We start from the raw sequence: 14,879 nt of genomic DNA, 5'->3' as shown, positions 1-14,879 counted from the left end.
AATGTGGATACACTTAGCTTGAGAAGACACCAGAGAGATAACGCCAACTGTCCTCCAAGGGAAGTCCAAGAAGAAACTAGCCGACTACTAGCACTCCAGGCATGGACAGAGGAACGTAGAACTATCACTGGTGGCTCTCTGGAGACACTGAGAGTTTTTAACTACCAAGCAAGGGTGTGTTAATTAGCAGCAGGAGGTGAAGGTCACTGCTGGGTCCTAAAGGGAGAAGGATATTACAACACTACAGAAATGAGAGGATCAAGAAGGCATCTGCAATGCCAAGCGCAGTGACCTTCTACAGCCGGATCCAGAACGACTGCCTGTCACGTTTGATACACCAGTGACAGTGGCCATCTGAGGTTTTACTTGCCAACTCTACAGCCCTGCTTAGTAGGGAGCTTACCTACACTTACCAATAGAGTATACAATGGGCAGATAAAAGCAAATTGGTAATCAATAACGGTAGTGTAATGTTATCAAAAACACAGAAGATCTTATAAGAGCTTATTGTACCAATGAAGTCAACATAAAACAGAAATTTCTTATAATACACTGCAAAAAGTATCTGCAGTAAGCTCCAATCTCACTTCCCTCCTCAAGGAAAGTTTTCAAAGTTTAAAAAGCTTCCGAATCCCTGAGAACGGACGTGACCTTTATTAGTTATGATACAGCTTGGACGCTTTTGCGGTAGATTTCCGTTCCTAGGGGGGAAACATCTCTAATGTACTTGAAGCTGTGCAATGGTCATGGTATTATGTTAATGTTTGGGTTATAAACCCAACAGCATCTGCTATCCATACAGCCCAGGGGAATAACAATTAAAAACTAATAGACAATATCCTAGGATTGACAGATTCTGGCTTACAATATGAAATTACATTTTTTTTTTTTAAAGCATTTGTGGTTTAATTTCCAAATGACTACAACCACGATAAAGAAAATAAAAAATAGACTAATAAATGTAGTTTTAGTGGTAACATCTGCTTCATAACAAATCATGAACCATATTATCCATGATTAGAAAAACATGGCTGCTTTCTTACAGAAACAAATGCCTCACTGGTCCATGTGGTGTATATGGTATTGCAACATAGTTCCTTCAAAGGGGGTTCTCCAGGAATAGAAAAAAATATAAAAACACACAGAAAATGTCATTATATATAGATTCCTAAATATCTTTAATTAGCAAATCACATTAGTTTTTTTCTATGCAAGAAATCATAGCAGTACGTTATAATGGCTCCTAAGAAAAGTTAGGACTAGTGGCTGTGAGCATGTGCAGTACTGGTAAGCTATATCTCCAGGTCAGAGTAGCAGCAATTCCTTCTGCACATGCTCACAGGCACCTGATCTGTCCTAATATTATAGGACAGCTTTCTCTCAATGTAACAAAATGGTATTTTAAAGGGATTGTCCAGGACTTTAACATTGAGGGCCTACCCTTAGAATAGGTCATCAATGTCTGATCGGTGGGGATGTGACACCCAACACCCACACCGATCAGCTGTTACCGATGTCAACGGTAGCCTGGACTGCTCATCTACGGAGCTTCACAGCGGAATAAAGGCCGCGACCAGTTACTGCACATCCACCCCCTATTGATTTGAATAGGTGGTGGATGTGCAGTACCTGGCATCGGCCACTATACTGACAACGGAGCTGTGCTGTACAGCTCCATAACTGAGCAGTTCCGGCCACCGATGACACTGGGAACAGGAGATCGGCGGGGTATCCGGTGTCACACCTCCACCAATCAGGCATTGATGACCTATCGTAAAGATAGGCTATCACTGTTAGGCTATGTTACCACACGTTGTGCTTTGCTGCGTATTTTGCCGCAGATTTTTATGCAAATTTTCAGCTGCGTTTTGCAGCACCAGCAAAGTCTATGAGAAACCAGAATTCTCTGTTCCCACATCTTGTGTTTTTTTTTTGCTGTGTATTTTGTGCCTTGGTTGGGTTTTTTGTAAAATAGAGCATGTCACTTCTTTCAGTGTTTTTTCACCCATAGGAAGTAAGGGGTGGTGAAAAAAATTCTGAAAAAACGCGCCAAAAAACCTCAGGTAAATTTTTTCAGCGTTTTTTCTGCGTTTTTGATGGCAAAATAGAATGGGGTTCTTTTTTTTCACAGAACTTTATGTACATGCATAAATAGAGACAGAAGGACAGTAAAAAAAAAACGCATCAAAACCTGCAGATTTGATGCGACTGATTTCGTGCCAGAAATCAGTTTTGCTGCAGAACATTGCCTTAAAGTCATAACAACCCCTTCACTATTTTGTAATGATTACTTCTACAGACAAAACTAATGAAAGGTATTCAGCAATTTATTTATGACTTTTTTAAAAATTTCTATATAAACCTTTTTAAAGCAACCTATATAAATTAATGTTACATGTCAAATATAATATGAGGTTATTTGAAGGTGAATTTACTGTTTTGATGGTATTTTACTCTTCAGAAAAGTAATTTTATACATCTGGACCCATATGGCATGTTGATAGTCCATGAACAATCAAGGGTGAAGAAAAAACAGGTAAATCATAAAAAGTTAAAATGAAAACTGAAATTGCATCTAATGTGCAGTCAGTCTGAGATTTGTAACTTTTGGATTGTACGTATGTGTCCGGGGATTTGTTTCTAATTATGATGGATGGGACAGGAGGAATAACGCATGCATGTAAGTGCTATTCTTCTCAACAAAACTACAAAACCTTGACAGACTTCAAAAAATAAAAAAACTAAACTTTTTTTTTAAAAGGAGGGAGACTCATTTTTAATTCTGAAAATGCAAAACCCCTTCAAAAGTGAACCAATTGTTTCAGGTGATTTTTCAGAATAAGCTTCTGTGCATATGTACACGAAAAAAAAAAAGACTATTTCTGGTAATTAATTATATGACTGCATTTTTAATCAATTTTCTCATCTGCAGGCTCAATCACTAATTTTAAGTTGCCTCTGAGCTGGTGGGTAGAGATTAGATGCTTTGATGTCTCCGATACATGGCACACAGAGATATGAGATATTCCCTCTTCTCTTATCTCTATGTAGCACATGTTCAGAATCAGCAGCAGCAGCATTGAGGTCATTATACAGAAGTGCAGAGCAATGTAGCTGAGAATCCAGCACATAAATGTTTTCTAGAAAGCAGAAACTGTATGGATGACATTATACATTAGTATTGAGCAGTGTAGCTGTGAATCCAGCACATAAACATTTACTAGAAAGAAGCAGCTGCAAAAAGAATATTATACATCAGTAGTGAGCAGTGTAGATGTGAATCCAGCACATAAACGTTTACTAGAAAGCAGCAGCTGCATGGAGGACATTATACAGCAGTACTGAGTAGTGTAACTATGAATCCGTCTCTGCGGTGTGATATCACACTTACTAGAACTAGCATCACCATTTTTCTGCTATCTTTCTAATCTGATTCTTCCTTCTCCTAAACTTCAACCAGCAGCTGTAATCTGATCTATCAGTGAGAGTTGTTAACCAAAGGAAACATCAATAATATTGGAGGCACTTCACATAATAACTACAACAAACCTTAACTAAAGATAAAAACTGAGAAACAAAGCGATCCATCAATTAAACAATGACATTTATTGAAGCAAATTTAAAATATAAACAATAAAAAAGTATAATGCCGTATTAGGAGACGCTGAACCTTCTAGAAATATACAGTATATGCAAGGATTCTCTCTTACAAAAACAATCTGAACCTATCTCTCCTACCAGCACAGCAAATAAACAAGGAATTTACATAAGTGATGTTGTGAAGACCCAGGGTTTTCCTTGGGCGTAATAGTACTCAGACAACACAGAGTGAGGGTAAAACAGTGTGGCAATACTTTATTGAACCATAAAGTGGATAATAAGCAGATAGAACAGTCCCAGTAAATACCCAAGATGGTACAACATTACACTGTCTCACCCTTCTGCTGGCCCCCTGGGATTGAACAACTGCAACTTTGGGACTTCCAGGGCCAACTACCTCAACAAGTGCCCCCCCTGCTTTTGGCAGGCCCCCACAGAGAGGAGGTAGTGACAAGCTTAGGAAGCTGACAGTCCATCAAGGTACACAATGCCAGGAGACCTGTGGATCCCACCCTGGCCTCTCTGAATGTCTCCATGGGTTCCGGGGAACCGGATGGTCCCACCTGGCAACTCCAAACAGCATATCCATGGGGCCAGGTGACTTCATCTTCCCAACCTGTTCTCCCTAAATGTATTCATGAGCTATCTGATGGTCAATGGAGCAGATCCGTAACTTTTCAGTAAAGGCCATATACGCTTATGCTGGAATCATGTAGAATTCAAATCTGTGTATCTTTGGATAAAGCCATGCTACCAAGCTGATGGTCTGAAGACAGTTTGATCTTTGATTCTCCTTGTAAAGTCTCTTTCAATTCTCTGTTTGAAATCTGCCTGCTACAGAGGCATATGTTCCTTAAATAGTTCCAAGTGTCTCATTGTTTGAGCATTTTATCAATTTACCTAGTTGGTATAGCAGGGGGCTCTTTAAATCAACATCTAGCTGGCTTTAGTACAATATGCAATTTGCATAGTAACAAACATCATTGTTTCACGACCAAGAAAAGTCAACATTCAGGTTTATACACATACTGAAGGAAGCAAAGAAATCCCGGCACTAACATGTTGAAGATCAAGTCATGAATTCATTTATTCCACATATCAATGAACAACAAAACGTTGTTGATGAAAGCCTTGGAAGGGCTGAAACGTCTTGTTGTTCATTGATATGTGGAATAAATGAATTCATACATTGATCTTCAACACGTGAGTGCTGTCATTTCTTTGCTTCCTTTGGATACTATCCCTCCACATGCACCACCTCGCAATAACGAAGTGCCGACTATATTCTTTTACTACATTTTTATACACATACTGGTCTGTCCTTCTTGACCTACCAAAGAAACACACATAAATTCACAAGTTAACACAAACACAATAGCATATTTCTTTTGGCTTCACAAATCTAGACATCTGGCTGATTAAATAAGAAGTTGTTTCGTCACAGATTTCATAATGTAAATGAAAAGGGTGTTTACCAACTATGTTAATAATAAATTTATAGCAATAACAATATAGGATAATATGATACACAATATATCACTACACCTCCATATAAATAAATCACTTAATTTTCAGGTAACTTATTGGAGTGATGGGTAAGTATATCACTTAAACCTAACTATGCTGAACTACATCAAGCATTGCCTAAGATCATATCGTATGTCTAAAAAGACCAATATATATCCAATTTGCCAGAAGGTCAAATACCTGTAAACTGAGGAGTCCTAAGAAATGTGAGAAAAGTGCGTGGGTCCGCGTCTCCTCACCCCAATGCGCGTTTCACCTCCAGCTTCTTCCGGAACAAGAAGACACGCCCCCGGAAGAAGCTGGTGGCGAAACGCGCATCAGGGTGAGGCGACACGGGTGGAAGAGCAGTAGCTGATATGTGGAGATAGAAGAATATTTCTCTGATAAGAGAGAGTACAAACTTAAGATACAAAGTTTCTAATGTTTGCTTCTACTATTGATTTCCACAAAGTTTGTTGAAAGACATTTACCAAATAATGGATATACTGTACATGTGCATAGAAATAATATTTATTGGTGCATTTTCTTTTGCTTTTTTTTCTCTACTGCATTGGTTATATGAGGCTGTTATCTCATAGAAAACTGTCAAATAAAAACCTTTATTTTATATATAAACATGTATATAGTCAAGAAATCTAATGATATTGCATGTGTGTGTGTTCTCCTTTCAAAATTATCACATTTATATACACTGATGAACAAAAGGGTAACAATATTTTGAACATTTGACTTTCAGGCTTTATATCTCACCATCCACAACTGCGTTTAACATGAGACTACCATCATTTTATAGACGTTTTCTCTTGGCTATCTCATACATAAATTTGACTTACAACTATTTTGCATATGATTAGTTATTCAGATTCTTGTCATGTGACCGTATTGTTACTGTTTTGCTCCTGGTGGTGGAAAAATCTTTTTCTTCCTGCATACTACAAAATACAACCTGTTCTCACATTCCCTAATAGATCAGTGTGTTATTAGGTTTATTCCCAAGGGAAAGATCACTGGTTTGAATCGAGGAGCAGTCAAGAAGAAGATTTCACAAGAAAAGAGAAACAGCATCACCCAGGTCATTGACAGCGGTCTCTTGGCCAAGAAAATTGCCAAAGTGCATCATGTGAGTGCAAAGACAGTTGGAAGAATGTGAAATGAAGTCCGTCCATCCATTCAAAAGCCAAGAAGTGGACGTCTAGGCAAAATATCTGAGTCAACAAGTTGGTTCATCACAAGGTCTATCAGTTCTAGTGAGACAATCTCAGCAGTGGAGGAGGCTCGTATGCTTCATAACAGTGAGATCACAGACGTCCATGTAAGCACTATGCGACGCACGTTACACAAGTCTTCAATGGTGGCTCAAAAAAAGGTGAAGAATGCTCGACTTTAAAAAGCGTCGGCTCAAGTTTACAAAAAAGTACGAAAAGTTTACAGTAGAAGATTGGAAACAGGTGATTTGAAACGAGTGAGACGAAAGTCAATAGACTAGGCTCTGATGGGTGCAAATGGGTCTGGAAGAAACAAGGAAAAAAGGGGCTAATGTATAGAGAAATTGAAGGAACTGTCAAGTTCGGTGAAGGAAGCCTGATGATATGAGGTTGTTTCACAGCCAAAGGTGTTGGATACTTGACCAGGATCGATGGTGGTCTCAATGCTGAGCAATATGTGACTATCCTACAAGACAAGTTACTTCGTACACTTGAGTACTATGGGTATGAAAAGGACAACAAGCCGAAGCATACATCGAGATTGGCGAAGAAATGGTTCAATAACAGTGAAGTAGAGGTGCTGGATTGGCTCACACAGTCCCCAGACCTCAACCCAATAGAAAGTTTGTGGGTAGAGCTGAAGAAAAAGCTGTATACATATCCAAGTGAGTCTGCCTGTATGCACCAACTTTGGGAACGTGTTAAAGAGACCTGGGATCAGATGTTGGTCGAGACATGCTTGAATCTGATCGAGAGAAGCCCAGAAGGATTCAGACAGTGTTGAAAGTCAAAGGTGGTAACAATGCAGTGAGATTACGAGAATTTGCATAACTAGTCATATGAAAATAGTTGCAAGTCAAATTTATGTATGAGATAGCCAAGATGATTGTCTATAAAATGATGGTAGTCTCACGTTCGAAGAAGTAGTGGATGGTGAGATATGGAGCCTGAAAGTCAAAAGTGCAAAACATTGTTACCTTCTTGCTCGTCAGTGTATATATTGAAAGGAGAAGGAGAACACAAACCCTTACAATATCATTAGATCTCCAGACTCCATCCCAACTTAGTAAACATTATCCATTAAGACATCAGATATGTTGTACTGTGTAAAATGTGTTATAGAACAGCTGGTAATGTCTGGACTTGGTTTCTTTCCAGTAAGTAATCTACCTCCCCTTGTACTGTGTAAAGATAAACAAATGATAAAGTAAAAAACACCAGAGTCAGCCACAACCAAAACATCCTATCTCATTATAAGAAGGTACGGACGTAAATCCTGATGTGCGCCAGCTGGAATTTTCCCATGGGTCACAAATGAGGACATTTCCATCACTACTCCTAATTACTGAGATTATTACCCGTGTGATTCCTAAGAACATACAACCAATTGTCAGGGAAATCCTGCAATGAAAGATTGAGTATGTTTAGAAATTACTTTGATAGACCATACCAATGGGTACTGAACTTCATAAACCTTTCAAGACATCTCTAAAGATGCATTTTCACTGGTCGATTATGGGGAATGAGCATTCCTAGGAACGCATGTCTAAATAGGCTGCCAATCACCTGACAAATGAGCAAAACACTCATTTGTCAGGAAAAATTATTTGTAAGCTTGTTTAAAAAAATCATAATTTTTGGCATCTTGCAGTCCTTTGTAAACAAGTGATTCACTGCCAAGAACAATGATATTCTTTGCTCACGGAGCGATCATATTAATGATCATTCTGGGCTCATGGGAAGCATGGTCGACCTGTTTAACCCCTTCACCACCTTTGATGTACTTGTAAATCAAAAGTCATGTCTCTGCCTATGAAACGGGCACGCACGCTGAGCCCGCCTCTTTCACGGCAGATAATGGCTGATTTAATCAGCCACCATGTGCCTTTAACAGTCGAAGGGGAAGGGGAGCTCCGCCCATGGCTGTTAACTGGTTAAACCCCTCTGTCAATCTCTGACAGCGGCATTGACACACGCCGGCAAGGGAGTGCATCATTCCACAATCCCATTGGCGCACCCATGACGGGATCGGGGGGCATCGATGGGTTGTCATGACCACTGGGGGTGTGCTGATGACCCCCGTGCCGGTCATTATGATCCTCCTCTGAAAGCCAGCCTATGGCTGGCGTTCATAGGAGATCGTTATTTTAGCTAAGCATAGCAGTGATAATGCACTATTACTGCATTATAGCACAGGTGATCGGACGATCGCAGCTTCAAGTCCCCTAAGGGGACTATTAAATACAGTAAAAAGTCAGAAAAAAAAAGCTTTTAAAAATATGAAAATAATAAAGAAAACACAAAAAGTTCAAATCACCCCCCTTTTGCCCCATTAAAAATAAAACAATAAAAAAAATATACACATATTTGGTATCGCTGCATTCGTAGAAGTCCGATCAAAATATAAAATAAATCCGGTCGGTAAATAGCGCAACGAGAAAAAAAAAATCACAGCTCCAAAATTCATTTTTTTTGGCCACTGCAACATTGGAATAAAATGCAATGAGAAATAATCAAAACATTACATCTACCTCAAAATGGTTTCAGTAAAAATGTCTGTTCAGGGTTCAAAAATAAATCCTCACACAGCCCTATATCCTGAGAAATAAAAACGTTACGGGTCTCGGAAAATGGCGGCACAAGCAAAAAAATTTTTAACTATTTCACACACTGCTGAAGAATCAGAATCAGAGAGATGGCTAATGTAATTTTGTGTTGCAGCACAGCTTTCCCATAACGCCCTGCATCTATGACATCTAGCGGATTATCACACCTTGTACAGTGGTGGTCAGTACCTGGACCATCACAGATCAGCGGTTCCCAGTGGAGCACACAGTCACTGGGTTGGTTTTATTTCTGTAGAGTGTAAGCTCTTATGGTCAGTGGGGTCCTCTCTCTTCTGTAGAGTGTAAGCTCTTATGATCATCAGGGTCCTCTCTCTTCTGTGGAATGTAAGCTCTTATGGTCAGCGGGGTCCTCTCTCTCCAATAGCGTGTAAGCTCTTATGGTAAGTGAGGTCCTGTCTCTTCTGTAGAGTGTAAGCTCTTATGGTCAGTGGGGTCTACTCTCTCCTGTAGAGTGTAAGCTCTTATGGTCAGTGGGGTCCTCTCTCTTCTGTAGAGTGTAAGCTCTTATGGTCAGTGGGGTCCTCTCTGTCTGCTGTAGAGTGTAAGCTCTAATGGTCAGTGAGGTTCTCTCTCTCCTGTAGAGTGTAAGCTCTTCTGGTCAGTGGGGTCCTCTCTCTCCTGTAGAGTGTAAGCTCTTATGATCAGCAGGGTCCTCTCTCTCTTCTGTAGAGTGTAAGCTCTTATGATCAGCAGGGTCCTCTCTCTCTCCTGTAGAGTGTAAGCTCTTATGGTCAGTGGGGTCCTCTCTCTCTCCTGTAGAGTATAAGCTCTTATGGTCAGCGGGGTTCTCTCTCTCCTGTAGAGTGTAAGCTCTTATGGTCAGCGGGGTTTTCTCTCTCTCCTGTAGAGTGTAAGCTCTCATGGTCAGTGTGGTCCTCTCTCTCTCGTAAGCTCTTATAGTCAGTGGGGTCCTCTCTCTCTCATGTAGAGTGTAGGCTCTTATAGTCAGTGGGGTCCTCTCTCTCTCCTGTAGAGTGTAAGCTCTTATGGTCAGTGGGGTCCTCTCTCTCTCCTGTAGAATGTAAGCTCTTATGGTCAGCAAGGTTCTCACTCCTCTCCCCCACATGTATTTTCCAAGCAATTACAAGCTTCTCAGTACTGAGATTCACACAAATTTATTTGCTGGAAATCAAATTTTGGGGGGAAATTTGGCAAAGTCGGTGAATTTGAATATCAAAAGATCAGCTCATCTCTAAAAATGATCCAAGATGCAAAGACATAAAAGGCAGCACATACGCTGCAACCATAAAGGGGATAGCATATTTTGGCTTTATTGAGACTCAAATACTTTAAAATCCACAGCAAGACGAAGTAGACAGCGTATCAGGCGGCTCCTGGTCCTAAGTCATAGTATATTACATGTACACAGATACATTAATAAGACTTTCATGTCCAGTATGCAAAACAAATCACATGATGGACAACATGTACATGGTAACAAAAACCAATATGTCACAATAAATATATAATAACGAAACAAAAAAACAAAGTCCAAGAAAACAAATAAAACCTATAAATGTTGTGGTATAAGATCAGGCTTATGTTTTGACCAATGAGCATGAAGATGTCTAATAAAAAAAATATCCAAAATGTTTCAAAATGAAGAAGATAGGGATGGTGGTTTTCTCCCCTCACAAGAAGGACTCACTTATTCACCCATTGCATTTACCGTATTTTTCAGACAATAAGACGCACTTTTTTCTCCCTGCATTTGGGAGGAAAATGAAGGGGTGCGTCTTATGGTTGAATACAGGCTTACCGGGGAGTTGCTGTGGTGGTGGAGCGGGATTGCAAGGAAGCAGAGTCCCTCCATCTGAAAGCCGGCGTCTGCAGAAGCTGTGCAATGCTGTAAGCCCAGTATCGGCAGTCAGGCAGAGCTTTCCCGGTGGCCACATTCGCAGATTGGGATCTTGACCAGCTGAGATCTCAACTGCGTATGCGCTGCCTCCGGCAGCCATCTTCCTGAAGCCGTGGGCCTCAGGGAAATGGCCGACGAGATCCCATACTGTGCATGCGCCACCTCTGGCGTCCATTTTCATGTAGAATACGGCTTCTGGAAGATGGCCACCGGAAAATAAGTGCACTGCGCTCTGCTTTACCGCTGACACCGGGCCCACAGCATCTCACCACTCCTGCTGCCGCCGGGTTCCTGAGGGAGGGACCCTGCTTCCCGCTATGCCGCTCCACCACCACCGCAACCCCCTAATGCTGGGGCACCGCCTTCTCCCACCCAGGGCCCTTTGCAATGCTACACTTCTGCCGGCCTCCTGAGGGACCCTGCCTCCCGTGACCCCCGCTCTACCGCCCCCCAGGTAAGAGACCTATTCGGACTATAAGACGAACCCCCCATCTTAGAAAAATTTTTTTTTCCCATTTTCCACCCCAAAATTTGGGGTTCGTCTTATGGTTTGGTGCGTCTTATAGTCCGAAGCATACCGTATATAGATCAATTAGGTATTGGTAAGGAAGCCCAAATTGTAGAAAAAAATAGAGTCTACCACCACTTTTCGCATGTGTGTTTTAGTAAAAACTTGTATCCCTCACAAAAAAAAATATTCATGATTATCTTTTCATACAAGTCTGTATTGTGTATCCTTTATTACTCCTCCTATAAAATAATGAGATTTTCCCAAAATTGCAAATAATCTCCTATTCTTAGGATACTGAATAAGTTGCTAACTGCTGGGAGTCCAAAAGCTGAAATCTCCAGTGATCCTGAGGATGGAGTTCTGGAATGCCAAGAATGGGGCTCTGTAGAGTCCATCTTGTATACAGTGTATGGGCACATGCTCGGCCTCTGCTCCATTTATTCTCAATGGAAGTGCCAGAAATAGCCGAGCACTGTAAATAATGGTTCCTCCACTGTCCTACAATCAATGGAGAAGAAGTCAAGCCTTTACACCTTTGCTCTATTCAAGACAAAGCTCTGCAGCTGCCAGTGTCAGGATTGCTGGGGGTCCCAGTAGTCAACTCCCCAGCAATCAGCAAATCACCCCCTATCCTGTCGATAGGAGATAACTTGACATTTTTGGAAAACCTCTTTAATGGGTGCTATTATTCCTCTTGTTCACGGGGTGTGTTCTTAAATACTCTCCAACTCTCAGAATTGAATCGACACCATTTTCAGACTATGTAGGGATACACCCCCAACTGGTAACACCTATTTGTTAATTTATTAAAAATGTTCTAGTAGGAATAAAAGAAGGACAACAAAAAATAGGTCTAGAAAATATGAGACAGTATTGTTATTTCATGCTTATCAAAAGTATTTACTAAAACAGACATACTAGAAGGGGTGACAGTATAGCAAGTGGACACGGTTATACTGTATATTTAAAAAAAACCTGAATATCTACGGTAATTAAAATAACTTTTAAGAAATAACTACCATAATATAAAAAATAAAATACCTCTGATTACAAACAAGGTGAAAAAAAATGCAAAGTCGACAGAAAGTATTTCTAAACTTTGGTTGAACTTGACAATCAGATTGGAATGAAAACAAGTTGTAGGTCAGTTGGATTCGCTGTACATTTCCCACGTGTAATGAATGACTGAGCAGAGGGTTAGTGAAATGCCGACCAAAGATACATTTTATAACTTAATTGGCAAGAGGACGTTATAGTTACATAGGTTGCAAAAAAAACCTGGCTTCGTTCAATTCAACCTTTCTCGATCAATTTCCCAGATTATTAAATTTGACGAAGTTACAATTTCACCAAATTGGGTTGAACTTAAACACATATCATTATAAACCGACTCACCCATTCGATTCCAAGATCATATAGAACCTTAATAATTAACTCTTTGTAATAAATACAGTAAGTGCTGGATAGAGTTGATCGAATCTGCAGAGATCCAAATTCGGCAAATCTCTTAACTTATCAAGGAAATTCAATATGTATCAAAGTTATTTGACGCAATTAAATGTTTTTAATTATACTCTAAGGTTTCTCCAGACCCCACAGCATAATAAACATAGGATGTAAAAAATAAATGAATTATCATCTCAGCGTTCACCTGTCCCGTTGACCCCGCAGCCTGACGTTCCATCCTCCGCACCTCTTCTTTTCGCTTTCCCCCATTGCGTGGATCCTCTTCAGCCTGCTTCGCTCTGGGCCGGGGTTTTCGGCGCTGATTGCTCCTCTGATGTCAGTGCATGATTTGCCATCACTGTGCACGTTGTGATATCACAGCATTATGTCATGCATTGCCCGATACCTTGTCTGAGCCGGAAACCCCTGCCCAATGTAAATCAGGCTTAAGAGGATGTAAGCAACAGAGGAAGGCAAAAAGAAGAGGTGAGGAGGTGTGGAGGTCCGGATGGCAGGCTGCGGGGTGAGCAGTGAAATGAGCATTATTATTTTTTTAACCTATTTCTGGCTCTCTGAATGATGGCCAGCTGGTCACCACTTTTGCTGAATTCACTGGAGCCAATTGCAAAAATTGTTTTTTCTGTAAAATACAAATTTGTAAAATCCAAGGAGAGCTCAATTCCATTTGAATATATTTGCTCATGTCTACTGTTGAATATTTATTTTTAGTACATTTTTTAAAACTTTTATGTTTTTTGTAAAATCACTTTTTGCCTAAGGGCCGGCCAACAAAAGTTGCATTTTTACATCTGTAAGTGTAAAATATGGATCGTCCCCCGTGGTTCCATTGAAATGCATTTAACTCACCATAGAACCCAGTAATATCCTAAGTTTCGTTCAGTAGAACCACTGAGGTCTGAGTCTCGTGGCCACAATTATTCACCTAATTTTAACATTATATTTAACACATACAAATCCATATAATAAAAAAAATCATGCTCATGATCTTGTGTCTACATTCTAACTACAAAGACATAGGAATTGTCTCATAAATAATATTCATCGCGTTCTGTAGGTCCTTCTGTAGGGTCCCCACAGACACTGAGAGCAGGTATAAATGGAACAGTAGTGAACATGTGCGATCCCATTTATAGACCGTAAATGGAGCACTGCTCATTACTGCTCCATCTACACAAGGGACTTTGAGATCCTCCACATGACTTTAGGTCTAAGTAGTCCGGCTCTCCCACCAATCACACTTTTATCGCTTATCCTATGGTGACATATGTGGTTTATAGGACAACCCCTTTAAGGAGACAATTCAGGTTGAAGATAGTTTTCATGGGTCAATGATGAACTGATTGCCTATAGTCATCTTGAATTTAAAGGTTTGTTGTAAGACAGAATTCAGAACAGGTGATACAAGCGATGTGATGATCTCCAAGGATCAGGGCAATTGGGCTACAACTGGCCACAGTAAGCAAGATTTGGGGCAAAATTGGGAAAACTGGCTGTAACCTCATTGGTCAAGGGGTACACAGTAGAAAATATCAGTAACAATGATAATAACAAGTCCCCCACCAATTCTAACCTTTGGAATAAAGTTCCTTTGGGTAAAAAGTATTGTCTTAGCAATTATAATTATTCCTTATTTAACATGCACTCAACTATGGGCAGCTAAAAGGATATTCCGGTCACACACATTTATCATCCACTTAAGATTGCATGACCTGTAGACATTAAATGACCGTCAAAGGGACTCTGTCAGCAGGTTTTAGCTATGTAATCTGAGTGAAGCATGATGTAGGAGGCTGAGACCCTGATTCCAGTCATGTGTGTGTAGGTGTTTAAATAAAAATCAGTGTTTTATCAACAGGAGATTATCACTACAGGACTAAGTGTCTGGTGCCTCCTAGTCCAACCACACCCCCACCACTGATTAGCATCTTTCTCCAAATGTTCAGTATACACAAAAAGCTGCCAATCAGTGGTGTGAACGGGGTTATACAGGGCTTAAGACCAGCGCTGATATATAAATAACACAAATGAAATATACAAAAAATTGAACAAAACAAAAATAATAATAAAAAAATATATATTTGATA

At 40.2% G+C, this 14,879-nt stretch overlaps 1 protein-coding gene across 1 annotated transcript in view; it reads right to left on the bottom strand.

The window, feature by feature from the left end:
* The window catches only part of DPP4 (dipeptidyl peptidase 4), a 108,916-nt gene that overhangs the window by 76,295 nt on the left and 17,742 nt on the right, over positions 1-14,879 (bottom strand). The gene's annotated exons all lie outside the window — the stretch shown is intronic.

The sequence above is a fragment of the Phyllobates terribilis genome, unplaced genomic scaffold (assembly GCF_046119375.1).
Source record: "Phyllobates terribilis strain yellow unplaced genomic scaffold, ASM4611937v1 Scaffold_9__5_contigs__length_417890890, whole genome shotgun sequence".
NCBI classification, from domain to species: domain Eukaryota; kingdom Metazoa; phylum Chordata; class Amphibia; order Anura; family Dendrobatidae; genus Phyllobates; species Phyllobates terribilis.
This window is presented reverse-complemented; position numbering and strand designations above follow the sequence as displayed.